General features: G+C 45.0%; 1 pseudogene; it reads left to right on the forward strand.

Moving 5' to 3' along the window:
• Window positions 1-6,116: 6,116 nt before the first annotated feature.
• On the forward strand, window positions 6,117-12,120 carry LOC135365926 (uncharacterized; annotated as a pseudogene).
• The last annotated feature ends 3,647 nt before the right edge of the window (window positions 12,121-15,767 follow it).

Here is a 15,767-nt window from a genome sequence, read left to right on the forward strand (position 1 = left end):
TGGTATGCAAGTGGTCCAGTGAACTCAGGTGTTTAAAATTAGATTTGAACAGTTGTTTTTGCATTCTTTACAGAGGCCAAGTGCGGAATAAACGTGCAACTCACTGCAAAAAAAGAAAAAAAAAAGCTGCACTCTCTACTGAAAGGCCCTTCAACAACTGTGTCACGTCGTTACCTTAAAAGCGATAAAACCCTCAGCGGTGAGGACGGCAACCGTAGGACTGACACAAAGTGACCTACAGCACATTTGCTTACTTAACGTGTGAAGGACGTGAGCAGAAACCATCTTTCGACGTAAAAAAAAAGTTCCTGTTTGGGATTCAGCGCAGTGTGTTGTCGTCTCCTCTTTATGGTGGTCCTTCGTCTTTGGTCTCCGCACTGAGTGTTTTATCGATTTTAAGGCCTACTCACTCGTTCTAGTTATGTCCAGTGTTGGCGAGAGGTGGCACCACCTGCTGGAAATTGTTATCTTTCTCTCCTACTCGACGCTTGCGCTGGTAGAAGGTACCGTCATGGATACCACACCTCGGGGCCGATCTCAGCTGCCCTGACGAAAAGGCAAGTTCTCCTGTTTCACCTGCCGCGAGTCTGCATTGGAAAGTTGCTCATCTGATCGACCGCGTCTACTCTTAAAGTGCAGCTCCGCTGCTGTTCCGAAAGTATGAAGACGTTGTGATATTCAGAACCGTGGTCCCAACTTCATTCATAAACGCACATTGCTTTCCAAATTTCCATACTCCTTCGTGAGAAATTTGAGAAAAACTACCGGGCGGCGGTTCCACTTGTGACGTCATACTTGGAACTGCGCGGATTGGATAGTCACACCTAGCCAGGTCTGCCTGGCAACCAGTTTGTGTTTACACTCCGTCATGGCCGCTGTAACCTGCTGAAATAGCTGTCACGAGCTATCGGGGACCACCGCACCGTTTTATCATGTTTCTTATAAGGAATACTTCGTCTTCGAGCACGTTCTCGTTCTCAATAGGTTTGGTGGTGCTTTCTGCACGCGCAGCAGGTCCGCGCATAGTGCGCTGCCAAAGCTATTGAGAATGCGTAAGTGTACGTCACACGTTAGGTGTTAGGTCTTGTTGGTAGCATGAAACACAGGGCGGGCACAGAATGTCCGCTCACGACGGCCGTCGTTGCACAACGAGGCCATCCTGTAAGGCTTGTTAAAGAAGACCGGCAAAACTATCTTTGAGGCTATTAACGACAGCAATTATCACGGACCACACCCAAAACATTGACCTTCGCCCATAGATCTCCGCCATCGCATCGACGATTTGGCGTTAGCCAAGCCACGAGCGCGGCTAAGCCAGGACGAAGCCGGGATTGGTCAGGGTTTGCCGACCACAGGACCGCCGTGCCAGGGAAATTTAAAAAATTGTTTTCTTAAAAACTACAAACAAATGGGTGAAAATTTTTCACATGTATGCTCCCTGTGCGGAAACGAACGCACAGCCCAAGCATGGCTCCATTCTGTCGTAGTCGAAAATCGGCGGAGCTGAGCTTTAAGCAGCGTCTCAGAAAGGTTTTTGCTCGTGCTAGTTACCTACCGACTCTTCTTTTTTTACGTGCGGTCTATGAACGCATAAAGGTCAAAACGCATGCCGCGTCTTTTTCTTTTTTTTCGACGATTGTATGAGGCCCGTGAACTCTGGAAAACGAGTTTTCCCAGGCGTGCGGAGGGATTCCATCGGAGTCTATACGCTTCGCAAGTCCACGAGGTCAATGCGCATGAGGTCACAGTGACGTTTCCAGGGCGCTAGTGATTGGCCGGAGCAACCATGTCAAGAAGGTAAACAAAACATTCGAAGCACACAGTGCCCCCGAGAGGGCTAAAACAGCTCATATTTCTGTATTAGAGGTCCCACTTTTCGTTGGGGATGGTCTTGATGTGTCGACGAAAGACACGCGGGTGTATAACGCAATACGCTTGCTGAAGTTTGAACTACTCCGGGCCTCGTACAAGTCCACTCTTGCGAGCGTCCCGCAAACATTTTTCCCATTTTGTTCAGATTACGGTCTCGCGGAGCGGGCTATCTAAGGCGAACCGCGAGCGTCATCGTAGTAATTGTAAATTAGTTACGTGGCAGCTGCAATGATCTAACTACCTTGAACGACAGCATGACGACAACCGTGTCTCTGCTCTTTCGAACATTCTTTGATAAGGGCGAGCGAGTTCTACTCTGTCCCAGAAGCTCAGTCGGGAAAGTGTGTGACGTAACAAGAGCCCCTTCTTGCCTCCTCACGCCTTAGGCATATCCGATACAAGAGCACGGAGAACACTCAGGTTATCGAACCCTCCTCACCACAAGATTCAGGAACTTCTGAACTAACCTTCTTGCGGCATTGGTATCGCGCAATCAGGTGGGCGGTGCCTCCCCCTGGGTGCAGTGGAACGGTGAGTGTTGATCTTTTTTCACCTTCTCGCAAATCTCGTTACGAGGCATGATTCAGGTGCTATTTTATGATCTTCGTTGTTTTTCTTTTGTGTGTGTGCGTGTGTTTGTGCGTCTGGCGCCGAAAGTGGTGTTTAAATGTGCTCAGAAACTTCGCCAAAAATTATGCCAGTTATAAGCATCATTGTGAACCTGCATCCAAAGTTTTACAACAAACGATGTCATAGACGCCTAGCAAATCGGCACAGCAAACACCGAAATGCACTGGGGTGCGACAAGGTGGGAAAGGTTACCTGCCAATTACGCGGCCGCTATGCACTGGCTGAGTCTCCCGGTCCTCTGAAGTCATGCCAGAGCCGACGCCCAACTGTGCCCAAGGGCTTGCATGTCGCAAACAACCACGCGTACATATTTGTTTCCCCTAATTATCTGGCGTGCGGCACAATTTGTGCATGACTTAACTCCCTCTAATAAAATCGTTCATCTAATCAGATAGCAATTTACTTAGCATCAAGAACCAGTCTGAGGCCACGGGGGACACGTACAGTTGCTGACTCTTTCGTTGATTGGTGTGTGTCATTTTGATGCCGAACCACGGGTGGATCCCGGGGTCGGGACGAGGTGTCCAGCCTTGAAAAGCGTACCACACCGACTAGGGTCAATGGAAGCAGCATGTGAACGCTGTAATTGAGAGGAAGGGGCGGGGGGGGGGGGGTCAGGGCATCCGAACATCCTCTAGATCCGTGCGTGTGCCGAACGGTAGCAGCAGGATGTCACAAACAGCCACACGGCTGTCGTTGTTTTCCTGTCTCTTCATCAGCTGCCTGCATGCAGCCATTGTAACCGGGCGTTGTGTGACTGAAAATAACCGAGAATTTACCTTTAACGGCGCGTACATCGAGGGTGTTGTTTTTTTATTCAGTAAATTTTAATGCTTTAGCCTTAGGAGTGCCAAGATGGGAAAAGCTGTATATATGTATGTGTGTGTTCGTGTGTGAGATGATGGAGCCTCAGAGATGCAGCTGTATAAGTCGACGTGTAAAGCGGATATAAGAGGGTAAATGTTAATAGAGGTAAATGTCTTGAAATTGAAGTAGTGGAATGTAATCAACAGTAAGAGTAATTAAAGGTAATTAGAGATAATTAAAGCAAGAAAATCGTGCTTAAAGGTAACGAATGTTAGTTATACGTAAGAATAAACGAAATTAAACATTGCCTAAGGTAACCCCACGTTACCGGGGGTAAGTATATATAATTAAAGGTAATGAACGTCAGTTACAGGGGAATTGTAAGTAATTAAAATAAGTAAACATAATTAAGATAATTTAATGGAATTCAAGGTTTCCACATGTCACCTGCGGTTATCTTCTGTAATAAAAGGGAAACTACAGCGTAATTGGGAGTAATTGAGTCAAATTATAGGTTAATTAAATGGAGTTACATGAAGTAATAGAAAGTGTCAAACCGGAATTGTGGAAACGGAAATCAAGTATAGACAAGAAGTGGACAGCCGGAAGTTAGGTTTAAACCGAAAGTGGATTTCCGGAAGTCACGTATTGATCGACAAAGGCGCTCAATGCTAACGCATTTCTCTCGCATATACCGCTAAATCGCCACTAAATTTTTTTAATCAACGCCCTATGTGAGCTGCCGTTTTCTCGTAGTGCGATACACCCAGGGGGACATTCTCGCGTGAAACTTCTAGGTTAACGGAACGCGACAACAGGCAGCAGTGGCAGAGCATTCCAAAAGATAAAGAGGTTAGTGGTTACGTGCATGCGGTAATGTTTAGGGCAAGCGAAATTTTTGTGTTTTATATATATATATATATATATATATATATATATATATGCATTTGTAACACACAGTTGTGGCGTGCAAATTAGAAAGTAAGAGGTAGTGGCCATGCAGGACACAGCAGTGGAGATAAAGAGGATATAATAGTATCAGGGAACAGGTCTGTTTCTATTTTATTTGTGAAGTGTTTCAAGGGTGCCTTGTGATTTGTCATTACGGAACTGCTGAAGGACGTTGAACGTGTATCTGAGATATATCTGAGATTTCAGTCTATGCACCCAGAAAGCAAAATGTTAGCTGCGTCCGGAGATCCCTGCTTTCGTAATAGACACCCACAGATAATCGCAACGCAACGGCCATTCCGTATCGTTCTCAGTCGTTCGGCACAAAACCCTTTGGCTTCCATGCCGACGCGTTTTACGCGCCGCCGACTCCCGGCCTATGAAAAGAAAACGATATGTCGAATGCGCTCCACGAGGTCAAGCTCGGCAAGTGCGGCAACGCCTCTGGTACGTCTGATTTGAGCAGGAGTCTAACAATGGACCATGATTTGTTGCATCTTCGTGAATTGCTGAATCTAATTCAAATAGAGCCGACGAGTTAATGGAAGGCGAATGACTCGGGGGAGGAATTGCACAGGATGACTCTCTCTCTCTCTTCTTTCCCGCCTTTCTCCTGTCACGCCTTTGGCGAAACAACCAGACCTGCCGGCACAACTGGAAGTGGAAGTCTGTATCTCGCATCAAGGAGGAGGAGAGCTGAAGAAAGTTCGGAAAGCCGGCAAGCCAATGCACTGCGCCATCGATGAAAGAGACACGTGTGAAGCAGGACACTGACGGAAAGCAAACAGATATCTCAGGCTCTGGTTGAGCCCAGAGACAAAAAAAAAAGGAAAAAAAACATGAGAGATAAGGTGGTTGAAATGAAGTCACATAAAATGACATCCCCGACGGTCGAAAATGACAAGAGTATAACTTACGACGAGAAAGAAAGAGAAGGGAAAACGTGTGTAAAGCTTCGTAACATAGACGAGAGTGAATATCGTGATTACCACAACATCATTACGGCCAAATCCGATACGGTTGCTTACCTAGTACGTAAGACATCTAGCACAGACAGCTCTGACGAGTTGGAAAACTTGGTTAAAGCACTGTATGAAAAACTGTTCGGGATCGCGATGGTGGACACTATTCTCCATGTTGTTGCCACAACATCCAGCTTGGACGTCGTACTCGATTTTCGGAAGGAGAACTACGGAACAGTTCTGGGCCTAACTATTCCTCAAGAGGGAAGAGTCCACATAGCGGCCAAGAGGAAGGACAATGAACTACTAGGAGTAATCGCTCATGAGCTTTGCCATTTAGCATTGTACCTAGTGTACGAAAATCATGGAAGGCCGTACAGGCAAGGACAGGCGGAGCGCAGAGACCACTACCGGTACATTCTTAGTGAGATCATGCGTAAGAAACACAAACTGCATGAAGTAATAGAACATGCATTTCAGCATTGCGGTGATGAGGAAGAAGAGTTTGTGGTGCGTATTCCCCACATACTTGCAATGTATTTCGAAGAACCCGACACCCGTGATCTACAGAGGACACCAGGAGAAGCGCTTCTCCTGGAACAAGTTCCTGAACTGTTCCAGTTCTATAAGGACTTTGTTATTCCCGATATGAAGCAGTTCATCACCAAAAAGCATTCCGAGAAAGATAGAGAGCAAATAAATGAACTCGTATTGCCTCGTAAAGCTGAGAGTAGACAAAGCCTCCCAACAGCGTGTAAGACAGCCTGCATACTGGAACAGCCCATTAACGCTGTTAGGAGATCCCGTTCCTACCCTATCTTCAACTCCCTTCGTGCCCCACCGGCAGCAAAACGAACCACGCAGTCCCCTCCCGAAACACCGATGAAACCGTGTTTCATCCTTGGGACCTCGCGTGAGAACGGTCATTGACGAAATATTTATATGAGGACGGACATGCAGCATTGACAGAAAGACGGTACTAGATATTAGAGTCCATAAAACTTTTTTGCCTCGTTCAGTAATTGACATAAAGTTACTTTGCCATCGCTCAGGTCCCCTTTAAAGGGGCCATAAACAGGTATGCAAGGTGCGCATTTCTCTGAGTCATATTATTCAAACTTGCACAGTGAAAGCTCCTTGTAATTACTAGCGCTCAAATTCAAAAGGCACTTGACTACGGATGAAATATTCACTGCACTCTTTCGCTTGTTAGCTCCGCCCTGTGCTCTAACTTTACGTCATTTTGACGTAGCACTTTTCTCACCAATTACAATCAAGAAATCAACGTATGATTTTATTTTGCTTGCGGAAATTGATTAGATGATCGTGAGTCTTATTCCATTCAAAGTCTGACCAGTTACAGACTCAAACTGCAAAAGAAATGCGTTCAATTTGGATATCACACGCGCACTACGTTTTCCGCGCAACAGCACGCAGCACAGCGCGAGCCGACGCCACAGTTGCGGAATCTCACGTGCGCGTTGTGGAGTTGTGAGTTCTAGTTTGCTTTCGCTTCATGCTCATTCTGCTCTAAGTTCCTCTGTGGTGTCTTGTTTTGTTTGTTTCCGTGTAAATATATAAATTTCAAAGTTAATTGTAAGTAATACTTGTATATAGCTGTTTTTCTGTAGTTAGCATTTGCGAAATATGCCTCCAGTGTGCATAGTCGCAACGTGCCCCCACCGACGCGTAAAGAATCAACCGCCGAAGCTGAGATTTCACCGTGTGCCGAATGACGAACCTCGTAGGTCGTCATGGTTAGAACTTCCTGGACAGCAGAATGTGTCTGTGGAGAACCTGCCACAGACAATGTTTGTATGCGAGGACCACTTCGATGCGAAAGCGTACCGCATGGCCATAATGGGACCTGTCAGCAAAAAACTTCGCGTTGATGCTGTCCCATCACTACAACTGCCCAAGGATGCCGACGACGGTCCATCGAAACGCCGTGTTGTTTTGGTAAGTCCTGTTTATAGTGAGTACCGTTCATTCTAGAAATCAGGTGCTTCAGAAAATATCGCCTGCCTACAACTCAGTTTCGCACATCCCTGTCAAAACACGTGCTGTAATTCTACTGCACGGTAGCTGTATATTAGCTAGCTGTAGTTTTGGTGCACCCTGCTGGAAACAGCAGGGCAAACCAAGCAGCAGCAGCATATCACTTTTCTAACATGACCGCGTGAGGGTGCGTTGAAATTACTGTTTCGTGAGAACCATAGGTAATCTCGTTTCTTCCATTATCCAGGCCCCAAAACAAGTGCAACTCAGCCAACATTCACCACTGTTGCGGCATCCACCCGTGTGTTCTCTGCAAACAGTAAGACAGCTTCTTTCACTGAATTTCAGTAAATCACATAAATCACATAATAATAAATCACATTATTCTTTTTCAGCCTCCTCAAATGCCAGCAAGTCCAGTGCTGCAAGAGAACGCCATCCCATCATCACCACGCATGTTTGTGGTGGTCCCACGTAAATTGGTGAGCTTTGGCTTTGTCATTTGAATATGCTCACATATGCATCATAGACATTGGGAAATTTTTGTAAACACGTTAATTTCAGCTTTGAGTGAACTAGTACAGCCCTACAATTAAAGCCGCTAGTCGGTGTAAGGTTAACCAGAAAAAAGGGTACCAGCATCCTGTAATGCAATTATTGTGACACAGCTGAAAATAATGTGCTTCAAGATGTTGTGGCAGCACATGCCTCTGACAGAACACATTTGAAAGCTAAAGAAATTGAAATATATTGTTAAAGAAATAAAATGTCACCTCATGTGTTTTTACAGGAGTATCGTTCACCTACAAGAATGACAAAAACAAAACCAGTTGTGGTGCACCGATCAACATGTAAGTACAACTCAAGCATGTTACGTAGCAAACTCCAAAGTGGGAACTGTAGGGAACAGGTCTTCTTTGGAAAAGCTTCGGGGAGTTTGGGATTCAGACAGAAGCAATACACACAACAGAACAAGATTCATACGAGCGGAAAAACCTATATTGCAAAAACAAGAGGTCAGAGGAAACGTGGAGGGAGAATTGAATACTGTAAGCAGAAAGTCAGAGACGTTGACAACATGGCCATAACATCTCACAATTTATGACAACATTGCCACTGTCTCCTGGCTGTTGCCAAGAGTATGTTCATTGCTCCCTTCGCATTTTCCTTGATCCTTTGGTTTTGTATAATAAAGAACCTTTTGCTAATGTGAGCCTTGTTCTTGTTCTGTTGTGTGCACTTGAAATTGTTGTCATGTATTTTTCACGTTCCTGCATCTCAGATGTTTGTGATCACCAACTTGTCTGCTTCCATGTCATTCTTTCCAATATAATAAGCATGCAGCCATTTCACTAGATCTCCACCTGAAATTGCAGATACACAGACAGACGTAGCTGCGAAAGCACTGCAGGAACGGGGTTGTCAGACAGAGCCATGGGAACTGCCAGTTGAAAGAAACGCCACTGTCAACACGAGCTGCACAACAGCCCCGACTCCCGCAAACTCAAACACAGGAAGCCAGCCTGCTGAAACTGATGATGATGATGATGAAGATGACGACGACTACAGTCCGTCACAGGAAGAGAGTAGTAGTGGGTGAGTTTTAGTCTATAAGCCGTAGACACTAGTACGGAGTACAAGTTGGAGTGCAAGTAAAAAAGTGTGACATGATGTATATTTTGTATCTTCATGTACTCCCTTGTTTGTTCCTAGTGAGGAAGATGTTCCCCCGCCACTTACGCTTCAGAATGAAAGAAAGTTTTTGGTGTTTGAGACGTGCCTCCTGGAGTTATTCCAAAACTGCCGGAAATGCTTATCACGTTGCTCTGCCGAGGTAACAGCTACAGGCACAATGATAAGTGTGAAAACCCGGTGCCACGATGGACATGAGCTGACATGGGAGAGTCAACCTGTGGTCAATGGAAGGCCAGCCGGAAACCTTCTGCTGTCAGGTTCCATATTCTTCTCTGGAGCAAATGCAGCACCAACTCTGCGAATGCTGAAGCACATAAACGTGCAAACGTTCAGCCTCACAACATTTTACAGATACCAAAGCTGCTTTTTTGTTCCAGCCGTAGAGAAGGTTAGTAAGAAATCTTTATCACTTTTACGCCCATATGCACTGTAAATATGCTTTTTTACAGGTCTGGTCATTGGAGCAGAGGCAACTTCTAGACCAGCTGGATGACCAGGCAGTAGATGTATCGGCAGATGGGAGGTGTGACTCTCCTGGGTTCTGTGCAAAATATATGACATATAGTATCCATGTGGATCAACTGAACAAAATAATTCATTCCGTCCAAGTTCAACTGGCAGAGGTACGTGTATAAATTGTCTTTCCAACTTATTAGACTCCAGCAGGTTGGAAGTATAGATATAACCATCGAAATCTTTGTTTGGAATGTATGCTTTGGTGAAGCATGAACATGGGCATCATACTTTTTATTTTCACCACTTTCACATGCAGAACGAGAGGGTGACAGCAAGTGTCAACATGGAAAAAGAGGCGCTCATCAGGAGTATTCAGTTTCTAAAGGAGCGATGTGAATGCTTTGAATGTTCATTTGCATACATTGCGTGCAGTTTACGTTTTCCTTATGTGCTGATGTCGTATGAATGCAATAGTGTACAGGTCTCGTGGAAGCATGTGTGACGATATCAACTCTGCCAGTCAATGAGCAGGTTAATTCTCAGGAGCTTATACGAGCTCTCGCTCTATCTATACTTCCATTCTGTATGGCTTTGTTGTAGCACGCAATGAGATCAGAGCATCACAGCTGAGAGGCAGCAAACGAAAAGAAACCAATGTAATGCTTGCGAGTAAAACCCCACGGTACCAGTGTTCCAAGGAGCTCATTCTGTCACAAATACTGTGTCCGGTTGTCATTCACTGTGCACATAATCTGCAATTGCTCTCACATTTCACGTACGACAGAATGTTGAATTATGCTAAACTTTATTTTCCATTCCCAAGCCATTTCTTACTGGCTTACTGGCTGGTCGAGGCCTGCTAAAATGAATGCTTTTCGATATAAATGCTGCATATTTCGCTGCATGTTTCTGAGTTTTTGTTGCATAAATGCCTACATGTTTTATCAATTTTTAGTGCATTTAAATCTGTGGTGTAGTGATTACCTACAGTGTGAATTTTCTTGCTTATGCTTTGTTTGTTCGAGCAGGCATAAAGCTGAACTCCATAACAACAGACCGTCACCCTGCCATAAGAAAGTACCTTGAGAAGGAAGAACCAGCGATAAGGCACTTTTTCGACATTTGGCATATCTCAAAAAGTTAGTTGAATCACGTTGTGCGGTATGATGTCCTTCACAGTGCATTGTTTCAGGTGTGAAAAAAAAAGCTGACCGCGATCAGCAAAAGCGCCAACTGCCACAGCCTAGAGAGGTGGATCCAGGCAACGTCTAACCACCTGTACTGGTGTGCAAAAGCCAGTGGAGGAGATGCTCGGCTGACAACAGATGCATGGCTAAGCATCCAGAATCATGTTGTGGATATTCACAGTCACCATAATGGATCCTACCCACGCTGCCTTCATGGTCCAATCACAGATGGAGACTGGCTTGACCCCGGTAAGAAAAAAAAAAGCAGTATTGCTTTTTATGTTTTGGTTTCTTGTTATACTGCAATGGTAGATGTTTGATCATAATACAATATGTAATAATTGCTGCAGATTCTTTGGCTTACAAAAAATTCAAAGAAGTGACTGGGAACCCACGGCTTCTCAAAGATGTTGCCCAGATGTCTGCCAACACTCAAACTTATGCCCTTGAAAGCTTCCACAGCCTCCTGATCAGGTTCGCGCCAAAATCTCTGGCGTTTTCTCCCGAGGGCATGCTTTGCAGGTGAGTCATTTGGCATCTATTATTTCATAGGAGAAGAAAGTGACCAGCATCAAATTCTAACAGGACTAGACTGGCTGCTCTGCATTAGAATGAAAATGCCCAACGCAGCCAAGCGGAGACACTACGTGGGGACCTACGTTGGAAAATAAAGAACTCCAAAGCGAAGCAGGGACACCAAGTGGCTTGTCCTGTCAGGACTGCCCCTACATTTGGTACACACATTGTTTTACATTGACGTTCAGATTCTCTAATATGTCATTTGTCCTCTGCTTTTCCTTCAGCCTACATTGCAAAGCTGCTTGCTGAAGCAGAAGTGCAGTGCAAGTCGCATGCGTCATTTCAGGAGGCAAGCAAGCAAAAGCAGACACGGAGCTTCGCAGCGCCGATGAGCCACTCGAGGCAACAACTGCCTAAAGAAGTCATCGTGGCTGCCAGGGTGTCAAGACTAGGCACCTGATAGAGGAACGTGGTCATGATCACATTGCATATCTGCTGCTTTCAAGCTTGTTGTCTGTTTGAGGCTCAGATTTGTAGGTGAGTTATGCTTATGTAAAGTAATTGTGGTAATCACTTTTCTGTAATTAGGGCTATCTTGCTTTCTGTTGCAGCTGTAGTGCAGAGGATATGTCATTTTTGTCATATTTTTGTTTCAGTGTTGTTACAACAACGAAGAACAGCTGAGGGTGGCTATAAAAGCAGACACAACCAATACACAGGCCTCGGAGACAGACTTGGGGAAGGGGGGGCTTGCTTGGAGATGACTGCGCGTTGCACAATGGTAAAATAGAGGAAGTCGTGGAACAGGAGATGGAGGGAGATGCAGTTTCCTTTGCTCTCTGGTACTGACTGGCGACTGCAGAAAACACATGATCATTCCTCAGCTAGCCTTCATTGGGGAGCTTACTGTACCGGGTTACCATCAGGGTACATGGTATGTCAGATACTGCACAAAATAGACCTCTACTCAAGAAACGTCCTGACGTAGGTAGACAGATTGAAACCGAAACAAATTGGAGGAGGATGGCTGGGTTCTACGAATGGGCATTTGCTACTGAAAGAAAGTAGGACTGAAGCTTGCGTTCCTTTCTGGGACCATCATAACACCCTCAAGACCATGGCTTTCAGGTGCATCCATGTTCGCCCCTAGCTCTGAGCGTAGCTGTAGCGCTGTCGAACACTAGGATGTCATTTGTTTACAAGCAGGGAGGTCTGTTGTTTTCTGTATGTTTTATGGTTATACAAATACCATAGTTCAGCATTCGAAATGCACGAAAATGCGTATCAGGTGCTTTAGTACATATATTGATAAACAGTGCATGGTTTCGCATAAGTCTGCCATTCGATTATATTTGTTGGGAGCTACCATATACATCATCCTCAGAAGTGCCCTGAGACCATTGATCACGTACATATGGAATAAGCTGCAAACTGTTATGGAGAGGGTGCTTGCACAGTCACTGTCAACATGCTCCCATTACATGAGACCGCTTCCTCTTCTGCTGCATTTCCACAAACACTCTGTTTCAGATATAAAAAAATTGCTGTAAATAAAGCATTAGCAAGTTCTTGCCAGCTACACTTAGTGTGTGCAATGTTGCAATGTTCTGCTCAATGAGCAGACCCTACACTGTACACGGAAACTACCTTTTTCAATCGTGGAAATAAAGAAATGAATACGGTGGTATGCAAGACTCTTTATTCAGCTACATTTTCCTTTCTAGGAAAGCGAAAACCTCTATAAGCTCTCGAAGGAAACTGTTTCCTTATTTTATTTACCACGCATGATGGCACGGGTTTTCTATTGAATTTTCCCAAGTACTCCCACACACACAGAATAAACTGTCGGTAGGATGTGTATCGGTGCTGCCTGAAAAAAAAATGTTGTGGATGACATGATAATAGATAAAGTAGAATCCTGCAATGGGTGCTAACTACTTTGATAGATCTTTTATCTACAACTACCAATTACTTCTGCAGAGTATAATTATAGCTACAGAGTAACTACATTTTACATTAGACTCACAACTACTGCGAGCACTTTGAACTAGATTTGCAATTCCACTCTAATTATTTTGATGCACAAGTTTTATCTGACAGCATGACAAACAAACCTCAGCTTCACATGCAGTTGAACTACCAAAAAATAAGGTAGCTACACACGTCCAATTACTCCTTGTAAGGTAAATGCAGTAGCTGCACAATTATTCGTAATGTACTGTAATTAGTAGTTTAGCTATAAACGTGGTTGACCTACTGTTCATCACTGGAGGAATCCTATGTATGGCTGCATTATTATCTCCGAATGTCAAAACCAACTGATGAACGTACCACATGAGTGCAGGGTGTACTATGCAGTTTTATATGAGTATACTGGTCTTCGTGCTGTATAACGTCATAGTAAGAGTTCCTGCGCTTTGTACTATGTATACTTACTCGTTCCTGGCTTTCCCCGTCTTTACTCCGCGTTGCCGAAGATCTCGGTCCGCCAGACGGAGCACAACCTCATTTAGACACGCGGTAGCGAATTCCTCGTGTTCCGTTATGCATTTGAGTTCGTGTTCCTCGATCATTTCGCAGGTTGTCGGGTAATCGAAGCAGCACACGGATTCCGTGGACGTTGGCATGTTGATGCAGAGTCCGCATCGGCACCTATAAAATTAGGATTCAAGTTACCATACGTGTACGGTGCGGTCTCACATATAGTAGTCAAGTAGAGATAAGAAATGTGGTGCCATAAGATTGGGAGAAGATGCGCCAGTATGCACGCTGGAGGTGCCGGGAATATTGAAGCCGGCGCAGAGCCTAAACTCCCTTTTGTTCATGTTACTACCGACCAGTTGCAACACAAGGCAAGCTGTGTCTTTGCACGTAATACAACGAGCTGTATTAGCTATATGCCGCAGTTTGTGTTTCCGATCCGTGCAGCGTGGTCTTGCACGTCATCTGCGAATGGTTCCGACGACTGGGTTGCCGATGACTGGGTTGTCGACGTACTTTGGTGCGAACCACGGGGCGTCGCGTCATATGATAACAGCCCAATTGTTGACGTTCGCATCAGCATTAGGCGCTCAGTATTACTCAGTTCACTCGGAAATGCCATGGCGCTGGATCTCGGAACCACTGAGCGCAAAATGTAGCTCCATACAAACACACGGAGCACTCCGCCGCACAGCTGATATTGAAGCCTGTTTATTGGTTGGTAAATCGGAACGTCATATTCGGAGCTCGGCCCACCGATTGGACGGCAAAATGCGACGTAGCCCTTATGACGTATGCGTAGTGGAGAGAGGCGCGCTGGTTACTCATCTTTGAAAGCATTTATATGGGTCACTGATCTGGCACGAGCCGAACGAAATGTATATTTGGGTATTATGACCTGCGTTCTTTCATGGGGTACCATTTTTTTTTAAAATGTTATCGTCCTGTTTACGGCCCCTTTAAGAGTTGGGGCTTCCTGTGTTCATTCAATCACTTCTGTCCTCTTGAACCAAGGCTCCCTCCGTGAACAGATTGCTGCAGCTTAGTGCGGTTCAGCGCTTGGTTATTTTTGATAAGGTCGCTGAACGTATATATATTCAGATGGACAATGTTAGCTTGTGCAGTGAGCTGTCGGTGCTTTCGGTGCGTGGATTTTGGTTACAGGATTGCAGTTTGTTGTTGGTCTTCAGAACGCAGTGCCTCGTGCTGTTCCACTGCTGTACCTTAAAGTATAATTCTTTAAATACGCGTCGCACCGTAGGTGTTTTTTGCCGAACCACACTCGGCGAGCGTCAGAGCAAACGTACGTTGGCATATAGGACAAAAATAAGAAAAAGAAAAAAAAAAGGTCTTGAATGGGGTCTCACGAGCTCGCGCCGCTCGCACGGTGTCCTCGCTGTCCCCACTTCTGTCGTCCCCATCCTGCGCCATCTGTTGAACACTGAGAGGGCCTTGTTGAGTCACTGAGTGGGCCCAGTCAACCAACATAAATATTGGTGATTGTTTATTCATTCAGTAAACCCGTTTTCGTGTATGAAGGGAAGTGCATCAGGATGGGTGTCTGCTTCTGTCTCTCTGTCTGTTGTGCAATTGCCCCTGTTCTCTCTGAAATTCACCTGAGGCCAGTTAGTTCTCTAGATATAACTTTTCTGTCTTTCTTTGTTTTTTTATTCACTATTGCTATTGTAAGAAGATTCGTTGGTGATCTGGTTTTGTCGCGATGTGGTGAGCGCGCCTTGCTTGGCTGCGATAATGTCATTTTGTCTTCTGCTCCTGAACGTTCATTTGCGGTGGAGCTCATTCGAAAGTAGCTTCTCAACGTGAGGTTTCTCTCTTTCTCTAGTTTCTTAACGTGAGGCTCTAGCTGAATCCTACGTTTTACAGGAGCTGCTTCAAATTCGGTTCCAATACTTTTTTGCCCTTCAGTTGCTATTTTAAAACAGTAAAGTTTGGTGCAGCTACTGGCGTTCAATGTAAACGGTGTGTGCTTCAACCTTTACTTAGCTTTCGTTGGATGGTTGGAGCTTGGTACTCTCAGCGCCTGTTCTCTCTTTCTCTCTCTCTCTCTCTCTCTATATATATATATATACCTAAAAGTGAAATAATAAGACTTGGACTACAGATTACATGAACGTTAACAAAAACTAATTTATTGGGCAATTTAACACATAGATTAAAAAAAGAATAGTCGACGTTTCGACAGTGGCAC

This window comes from Ornithodoros turicata, chromosome 8 (genome assembly GCF_037126465.1).
Source record: "Ornithodoros turicata isolate Travis chromosome 8, ASM3712646v1, whole genome shotgun sequence".
In the NCBI taxonomy this organism is placed as follows: domain Eukaryota; kingdom Metazoa; phylum Arthropoda; class Arachnida; order Ixodida; family Argasidae; genus Ornithodoros; species Ornithodoros turicata.